The sequence below is a fragment of the Brachyistius frenatus genome, unplaced genomic scaffold (genome assembly GCF_029030835.1).
Source record: "Brachyistius frenatus isolate BFR_SWC_R1_liver_20210118 unplaced genomic scaffold, ASM2903083v1 Contig_187, whole genome shotgun sequence".
Classification (NCBI taxonomy): domain Eukaryota; kingdom Metazoa; phylum Chordata; class Actinopteri; family Embiotocidae; genus Brachyistius; species Brachyistius frenatus.
Genome location: NW_027210786.1, coordinates 387501 through 396589, shown reverse-complemented (window position 1 = coordinate 396589; position 9089 = coordinate 387501). Strand labels below are relative to the sequence as shown.

At 40.5% G+C, this 9089-nt stretch overlaps 1 long non-coding RNA gene across 2 annotated transcripts; it reads left to right on the top strand.

The window, feature by feature from the left end:
- Positions 1-210: 210 nt before the first annotated feature.
- On the top strand, positions 211-6064 carry LOC138632536 (uncharacterized). Of its 2 annotated transcripts, XR_011311820.1 has the most exons (4): positions 252-294; positions 1252-1440; positions 4625-4784; positions 5493-6064. It is a non-coding gene; the product is annotated as an uncharacterized lncRNA (long non-coding RNA). The 2 variants fall into 2 exon arrangements; XR_011311819.1 differs by lacking the exon at positions 1252-1440 and having other exon boundaries at positions 211-294.
- Positions 6065-9089: the final 3025 nt, after the last annotated feature.

The following is a 9089-nucleotide window of genomic DNA, read 5'->3' as shown; positions in this document are numbered from 1 at the left end:
GAGAGGCAATAATTTTTTTTGCCAATACGTGGATGAGAAAATGAATCAATCTTGTGTGTGAGAACGACATCATTATTCTCATGTAACTTAGCATCAAAGCCATTCTCCCAAAATGTCATAGAGGTTTTTTTTTTTTTTTTTTTTTTTTTTTTAACTTGGTTGCAGTGTGTTTGTGTGTTTGTATCTGAATGCCTCACAGGCCTCCACCGAACCAGGCTCTTACCTCAGCTCAAGTGTTCGTTGAAGCCGGGACTGAGCAGCTGACGTCTCATCTACAACAACCCATTAAAGCAGGTAAGAGAGGCTCTCCACCCCAACTGTATACTTTTATTTCACTTATTATCGTTCCATTGATCTAACTGTTCTTCTTTCTTCTTTCCTTTGATGCTCAGAGGTCAAAGGTAACTGTGACCTCACATATATGTGGCCGTAACACAAGGCTTCACAAGCTAATGACAAAATGCAATGCAAATGTAAAATAGGATAACATGATGCCGTGATGACATTTTATATTCAAAAGGTCAAAGCTCAAATTCGCTGTGACATCATGATGTTCTGCGAACAGCTTTACCAAATTATTTAAAGTTTGAACCAACAAAAATAAACCTCTGGTTGGTGGAGGCATACAACCACAAGGCGGCAATTTGAGTTATGTTGTCATTTAAAAACATCAGCTTCATGTAATTGAATAGATAACCGAGACGATATCTGAGTATCAAAAGTAAAATTTCAAACACAGCGATAGTCACATCAAAACATTTTCTCAAAATCTGATAAATAAGAGATTATCTGAAATGGCCTTATACTATTTCAATAATGTACTTTTCTAAATGCTATATTTAGAAAAGGCACAGAACCAGAACTGGTGCACATATCCTGCGGCCAGAAATACACAAGAATATCCCTGCAGGAAGTGCCGCCGCAATGTCTTCCTGGAAACAATGCTTCAACAGGAAGTGATTTATGACCCAAAAAATGGAACATCTGATAAGCTATAGGTGCTTTGTTTCCATATGTGTTTTATACATTTTCAACGTGATCTAGATTTTAATCATTTTAAGTTCCAACAACAGCTTAACTGCTGTTTAATAGTAACAGTACGATGGTGTCCGACAGAGAAAATCAGTTCATATATGTTTTAACTTCAGGCTGTCTGCTGAAGATGATTATGCAAGACTATCAGACTCACCCAGATGGAGATACACATGGACTTTATCATGTATACTTGTGATGAAGAATTTTCCTCCACAGGCACAAAACTGCCAGCACAAGGGCTTTGTTTCACTGAAGTAATCTGGCTACAAGACTGAGGACCCCAGACGGCAGAGGAGACAGACGTTTCAATCAGTGTCCAGGCCTCAGGTCATGTTGTGCTCTGATGACGAGCTCTCGGCTCTCATCTCCATTTCCTCTCCTGTTCTGAGATGTTACAGCAGAGAGGTTAGATTTATTTTAGTTTGTCATGCAAACTATTTCTATGTAATAATTAAAAAAAAAAAAAAAAAAAATCATAAATGGTGTGTACCCTATCATCTTATGCCATGTCCGAAGGTCCAATTCTATTCCACAAATGCATCATAATATCCATAATACATTCATTTTTATCCATATTAATGTATGTAAATGTAGGTAAAGACATAACAGCTTATTTGCCATTGTGTCTGACCTGCCTTGTGGCAACAGAAAACAAACTGAGCTTAGAGTCACCCAAAGCCCAGAACCACCATGCCACGAGGCCACGCATGGTTACCACTGCATCACCGTGCTGCCCCGGGTCATACTAGGCCTTTGAAAAACCTTAACAATATTTACATCGAATGGTTTTGTATTTTGGACACGTCCAGAGGAAATGCATATCTTTAATACTAATAGGTTGAAGCGGGTACAAACTGAGCGGATCAGCTGCACACAGTATGCTTCTACAATATGCTTAATAAGTCTCCAGAGTGTAATAATGAATAACGAATGGTGGTGGTGGTGGTGGTGTTGATTGTTTACGGTCTGTCGGTCAGTCCAAGTCTTTGGTCCACAACTGCAGGAGGATTTCCCAGACATTAACTGTTTCAGTCAAGAAGATTTGTAAATACTGTGCTGATCCTCTGAGATTTTATTTAGCCCCATAATCACAGCAATATTTTAATTTGTCCAAAATGTGCAACCAAATACCTGCAAAATAAATCAGCCTCAGCTGTACTTTTTGTTCAGTGCTTATTAGAAAATGTTGGCATAGAGCTTCTAGCATTGCTGTAGACTCCTACACTTGTTTTACAGCAAGTGTGCATGTTGGCTATTACCATTATAAAGACTTAACAGTCCTCCCCCATTGAAAACAATGTTAAGAAATCAACTCTGAGTTACTGTGCCGCATTATTAGGCGCCCAATCTACGACAATAAATCCTACCTTCATGAATACATGTTAAAGGAGAGATTTCGACCCGGGTCTTAAACATCAAATCTTAGTGAGTGAAGGAGTTCATAAAAGTCAGCACTTTCCAGTGAAATCCAGCCACAGAGCCTTGCATAGTCTCCACGCCACGATTCATCTCAACAAACCTCCCTCTCACCGTGTCGCTTTTCTGTCCCCATTTGCCTGACTTTGACTGTTGCCATGGGGACCACGGGCAGTAAGAAAATAAAAAAATAAATAAAATAAAAAGAGACTGACACGCTCACTGGCAGGCCCCAATTTTTGGGCAGAGAGGTCATTTGGTGCCGACCAGAGACAGGCAGATAAAGAGAGTCAAGCACAGACGGAGACAGACAGGATTGAGGGGGAGGCAGACTGAGGGAGGATGCCAGGGGAGTGTGTCACCGCCGACTGGTCACTAATCTGGTCGACACCTGGTACTGCACACACACACACACACACACACACACACACACACACACACACACACACACACACACACACACACACACACACACACACACACACACACACACACACACACACACACACACACACACACACACACACACAAAGGAAGTGAGAGAGAATAAAGGGTGAGTCTGTGTCTTCTGGTATTAACAACACTGTTTTTCCTCTCTAATTGTGAGTCCTGATGTGATTCAATCAGCTGTTTACATTCCACCATGACAGCTGTCCCGGGGCGTTGACTGGCCTGATAGCTAGACACAATGACAGAGGTAGACTGAAATCGAGACAGGAGGGTGTGTAGGTGTGTGTGTGAGCAGGTAGACGGTGACATGGTCGTCAGACGGATTCAAATGTACAATAAAATGCTGTAATTTTAACTCGTGCACACAGAAAAACACAACACAATTGTTATATGCATTTTTTTTTAATTTTTTTTTTTACTTCGTTGTGAGTTGTTGCAATTTCACTGACCGATGCAAGAAAAGGAGATTTTGTTTTCATATGTGGGTGAATTATGATTAATCAGCATAAAAGCATGGGTCTTGAAAATCCCAAAAGTGTGTCATAAGTCTCAACAGAGCACTTGCAAACACGTGGAGTCAGTGACAAAAGATGGTTACTTAAAACTCGTCCACTAATTCAAGGATCTCAAGAGGAAGGGATCAAAAAAACAAAAGGGTTTATGAGATATTTGATTTGATTATTTAATCATATTTCATATTTTTGCTTGTGTATTATTCAGAAACAGTGCAGCTAAACAAGGAGTGAGTGACTAACTGGCTGACTGACCACATATTGTGAAATGGGTTTTGGGAACATGTTCATGGTTTTCATGAGTCACATTTTCAATGTGAAGCCCATGTATATTCCCATGTTTTTTTTTGTACATGTTAGCAGATCCGTTGAAAGATTGAATTTTCCCCATTGTTCTTCCCGTTTGAGCTGTTGTTTCACTCCAAAAAAAAAAACACGTCATTCAAATGTTTAAGACATGCGTGCTGTCAGAAGGAAGACTTCTGACACTTGAATTCTGTGACTTGAATTGTTGTGTGTACAGTAACGTCCACCACATTAACACCCCGGCGCCGCCCTCGTCATGGTGATGAATGCAGCCTCTCTCCCTCCAGTGGGAGGGATGGTCGCGCTTTCACGCTGAGATTGCTGCGAAATGCATTTCAAGCAGCCGATGTGCAGTGGTTTCCATGGTTACCAGTGGCACGCCAACGTTTTACAAGTGCAGAGGATTGTGAGGGAGGGGAATTACACGGGAACATCTGTGTGTGAGTGTGTGGTGAGTAGGAGGACGAGGACGAGGAGGAGGAGGAGGAGGAAGAGGAGGAGGAGGAGGAGGAGGAGGAACAGCAGGGGAGAGAATGATGTTGCGGCACTTCCCTCCACGATGTCCTGTTTCCTGTATCCTCCCCTTTGTGGAGTATCTGTCATCTCCCTCTCTTTGTCCACTCATTTTCAAATAGGCCCAAATATTTTATGGGTCCCATCGCTAAAGTGCACACTTGGAGACATGCAGCACACATGTAGATTTCACATTAAATAGATTCTTAATTGGGATAAAATCATCTTCTGACGTAAGAGGTATTTCTGGATAGAGACAAAAAAAAACATGACAAACTCAGATGATCAATCAAGTGAGCACCGCTGGCTGCTCAGTACCCTGCAGCTTCTGGTTCAATGGTGGCATCTATGATAACACATTCATTTTTTTCCTTTTTCGGTTTTCTTTTTAGCTTCCACTCGGACACAAACAGATTAATACCAAACCCCCATCGTCACAGTCATCAAGATAAAAGACTGAGGGAAAGGAAGCGAGGAAGAAGATGAGAGAGGGAAGGGCGTTGAAGAGAGAAGCAGCCGGCAAGAGCAAAACTCAACAGGGGAATGAAAATGGTGAAATATTCATGAGAGAGAAAGGAGACCAGAAAGGAAAGAGACAAAGAGTCAGACACCGTGCAGCTCTGCCTCTTTGTGTGTGTGTGTGTGTGTGTGTGTGTGTGTGTGTGTGTGTGTGTGTGTGTGTGTGTGTGTGTGTGTGTGTGTGTGTGTGTGTGTGTGTGTGTGTGTGTGTGTGTGTGTGTGTGTGTGTGTGTGTTAGAGAGAGAGAGAGAGAGAGAGAGAGAGAGAGAGAGTATTACCCCTAATAAGAGGCCTGCCAGCTAAGAGGCCTCATATCAAACCATGTCTTTTATCTGCAGCGTCAGTTTTCAGCCTTCTGCTAATTTCCATAGAGGAGAGCGTCTATACACCGTCCTACAGGAAGACATTTGCATACAAATAGAGGGGTCAGAAAAAGGCTGACTATATAAAGCCCCCTTTAGCAGTGTGAAGTTGGTGTGTATGTGTGTGTGAAGCTAATTTTTTTTTTTTTTTGCCCGATGACAGAACAGAGCAGAAGGCGTGTTAAGACAAATCTTTGAAAAAGGTTAAAAATGTACAACGTTTTTTTTTTTTTTAACCCAGTGAAAGGAGAGAATTTGGATACTGGAACTGAAGTACACGTGTGTGTTATCAGGTGCTGCCCTCTTCTGGTCATTAGCGCACACTGCTGCACTAATAAGGACCACTGACGATGCTGTTATTTTGTGTCATCTTGGATAGCCTGTCCCACCCCCTCCATGACGGGCTGGTCCCGCACCGGACTGACTGATTCCACTTACAAGCACCAGAGAGCACCAGAGAAAGTCACTCCTGCCTGTGGCCACCAAACTTTTCAACTCCTTCCTCAGAGTGCCATTAAAGTGTCCCTTTGACTTATCTTCCTCCTGTCAGCAGCTTCTTCAACCCATAAGTAATACAGTAGAATTTATATTTTAAACTGTGTCATACTGACTTAACAGTACAGTCAATTTGGTGCAATAATTCACCTTTGCAATACTCCGGATATTGCAGTAATTTATGTGTTTAATGTTTTTATACTCTTCTCACACTTGAATTTAGATCCCACCTCTCAGCATTTTTTTGAATACAGTTGTTGTATCTTGTAGTGTGATGCTTGTACATTTACATATTTCTCATCACTCTGCCATACTGATGTTCATGTACCACAACAAATGCAGAGAGAAGAATCAAAAATTCTCAATAAAATGTCTTCAATATGACAAATAAAATCATGCTATTACATTCAGCTACAAATATTTGACATGACGATTCCAGCGTTTGAGCAACTCTCGTCACGGTTAAAGAGATTAAAGTGTTCATAAAACACCACATTATTAAAACCAAGAATTTGAATTGAAATACAACTAAAACAAATGCGTCACAAAGATTTTCTGTGTCAGTTGTGTCCTTCTGCATGTGTTTGTGCACATATAGGTGCCACACAGATCCAATCACACACACACACACACACACACACACACACATAAAGGGAAACCTTACATGGAAATTAAAACAAAAGGTAACGGTTGGCCTAATCCAAGCTTGTCAACTGCAGTGATTTCTCTGCTCCACCCTGCGATGGATTCAGGTCAGAGGTGGTGCTGTGGCTCACTCAACAAAAGCATCCATGTAAAGGCGTTGTTTTAGCAGCAGTTTCATACTCCCTCTGGCCCTGCACACATGACAGCCTCGATGACACGTGATTAGACAGATGCAATCAATCTGTTTATACTGTAAAGATCATATTGATATTGATCAAGAACCGATAATACTTCTAATGACAAAGAACTTAAAGAACAGACAGTATTGTTGCCAAGATTTTAGAAATACTCAAGTAAATCAATACCATCTCCTCTCAAATTAATGTGTCATATATTCTTTATTTAGCTGACTGTTCAACTTAATATTCCGCAGGATCCATTTAAATTCCTTTTTAAATCAATACAAGACCTCAACACCACAAACAAAACTCGAGTTGAAAGATGAACTTTGCTCACACAAAGTAACAGAATCCATATTGTTTGTTTCTACAAATCCTTCAGGTAACTATAGACCCATAAAATGACTGTTTTATTTTTCAACATGAAGCTTTTTTTTCCAGGCATCTGTGAGGAGAAGCATTTTGATGCTGTCATAAGACTCCTTCCCTTCATTCATTTGGTTTATTAAGTTGAAAGAGTCCAACAAATGATGTATGTTTTCTCTGTGTTGAAGATGTTTGCGCACGTGTTTAGGGAAGATCATCACTGCCATCATTGTTCATCATCCGCCTCAGGCTCAGAGTCTTGGCCCTCCTTCAAGTGAAACTTCTTCTCCTGCCCTGTGTCCGGGCACATTGTTCACTTTTTGTGTTGTTTTTGTTTTGGCTGTCTTGGAGTTCGCAGTTTACTTTTTTACCAATACAGTGACCCTCGTCGACTCGCTGATCCAGAATGAAGCAGAACCATAATGGGTGGTTTTGTATATGCTACAGTTAAAACGGGTGACGAAGGAGAGATAGGTTTCGATGCACAAGGCTCCCTCACAATAATGAAATCGTAGTAAACGGCAAGCAGCAACGGTTGGCTTGAAGACAACAGAAACTCATGCAGGTACACACATGCCCGCTGAGATCCTGATGACTGATACATCGCCACAGAAAAATTCAATAACTGACTATAAATGAGTGTGTGTCACTATAAATGGCCCAGAGTGAAATGTCTCCCATATCACTCGCTCTCGACAGCCCCTCAGCATGTTCTGATCTCAGGTTCATCTTAGTCAATCAGAAAAACATGGACATTACATAGCTTCAATTGTAATCAAGTAAAACCTTAGATAACAATGACATTTTTTTTATATAACCCGCACTGTAAAAACAATCGTTTGAATAACAGTATAAAGACAAAAATAATGAATTCAAAATTTCCATGAACTCTCTGTCTTCTCTCTGAGACAGAAAGTAGGTCTGATGACACTCTGGCTTGTGTTGCAACAACTCAACCAACAGGAATGTCACCTCATTGAGCTTCAACATTATTAATGAGACATGGTGTTACTTGTGTTTCTCTATGCAGGGAGAGGCTTCATTGTGTCCTTTTGACAGTTGTTGAAAGTAAAAAAAAAATATAATCTTTCTTACGGGTTAAGGATCCGCCTGCAAGACCTTATTTTGCCTTTGTGAAATCGTCAAGCCAAATCTGTCATTGTTTTAGAGCTAAGTACATTTTCCAGAAAACATCTGAGATTTAGTTTTTGTTTCCGGCTTCCTCTTAATGACACATTTCAGGTTTGACAAACTATCTGCTCAGGAAGGGTTCCTCTCTGCTGAGCGTGAACTCATGTCTGTTTGTGTTTGTATGGTTGAACCTGAATGTCTGTCTGAAAGCATCATGGTGGAAGTCTCAGAGTTAAATCCAGAGTCTCACAGTTCAATCAAGTACAATTTGTGTTAGTCTGGCAAAGTCTCTGAACAGCTTCTTTATGATAGAACAACATGTAGTTCATGCGTGATGGAAAGCAATTACAAACAACCTTACTCAAGTGAAATTAAGAGGTCCTTGTATTATACTTCTACTCCATTACATAAAAAGCTAATATTATACTTTTTACTTCTCCTTATTAAACTTGTAATATAGCATATGATACATTCTTGTACAGTAAATCAATCTACCTAATTGCATATATTGTATGTCAGTGGGAGTCCCGGCCCTTACTGATGAGGCAGCTGTCTATTCCAGCATTAAAATAATACATTAAAACATGCAATAATAATCCAGTAATATACAAAAATAAAACACTGGAAGTGTCCTTTCTGTCTGATTTTACCTCTAAAACATGTGATCATCTTAAATGAGATACACTGGTATAAATGAAAGAATATGAAATCATTCAAATTAGCTCCCCTGCAACACTGAAATGCATCAGACTGTTTCCTTTTGATACTTTGATTTTTTTTTTTTTTTAATTTTCAATTTCCATTGAAACATGCAATAAAAAGTGACAAGTTGTGATTTCTGCTAGTGCAGGTGAGCTGGAACCAATCACGACACGATCACAAAACTGGACGGGGCAGAATGGGAGGTTGAGCAAGATGACAAGTGGCGGAGCTCGTTTGGACAGTCTCTCACGCTTTCTTCAACAACACCCGTCTTCACTGAAGTCACCTCACCGGTCTCATCCACCCCATACAGCTTCCATGTGACAAAAGAAATAATGCACACATTGTTGTCCGTACGTCTCTGAAAGTACCTGTAAGTCCCAAGACTGAGACAAGTGAGGCAGAACAATTATCGACAGAAGAAAAGAGGCTAAAAAAAGAGGACTTTGTTTGACCGT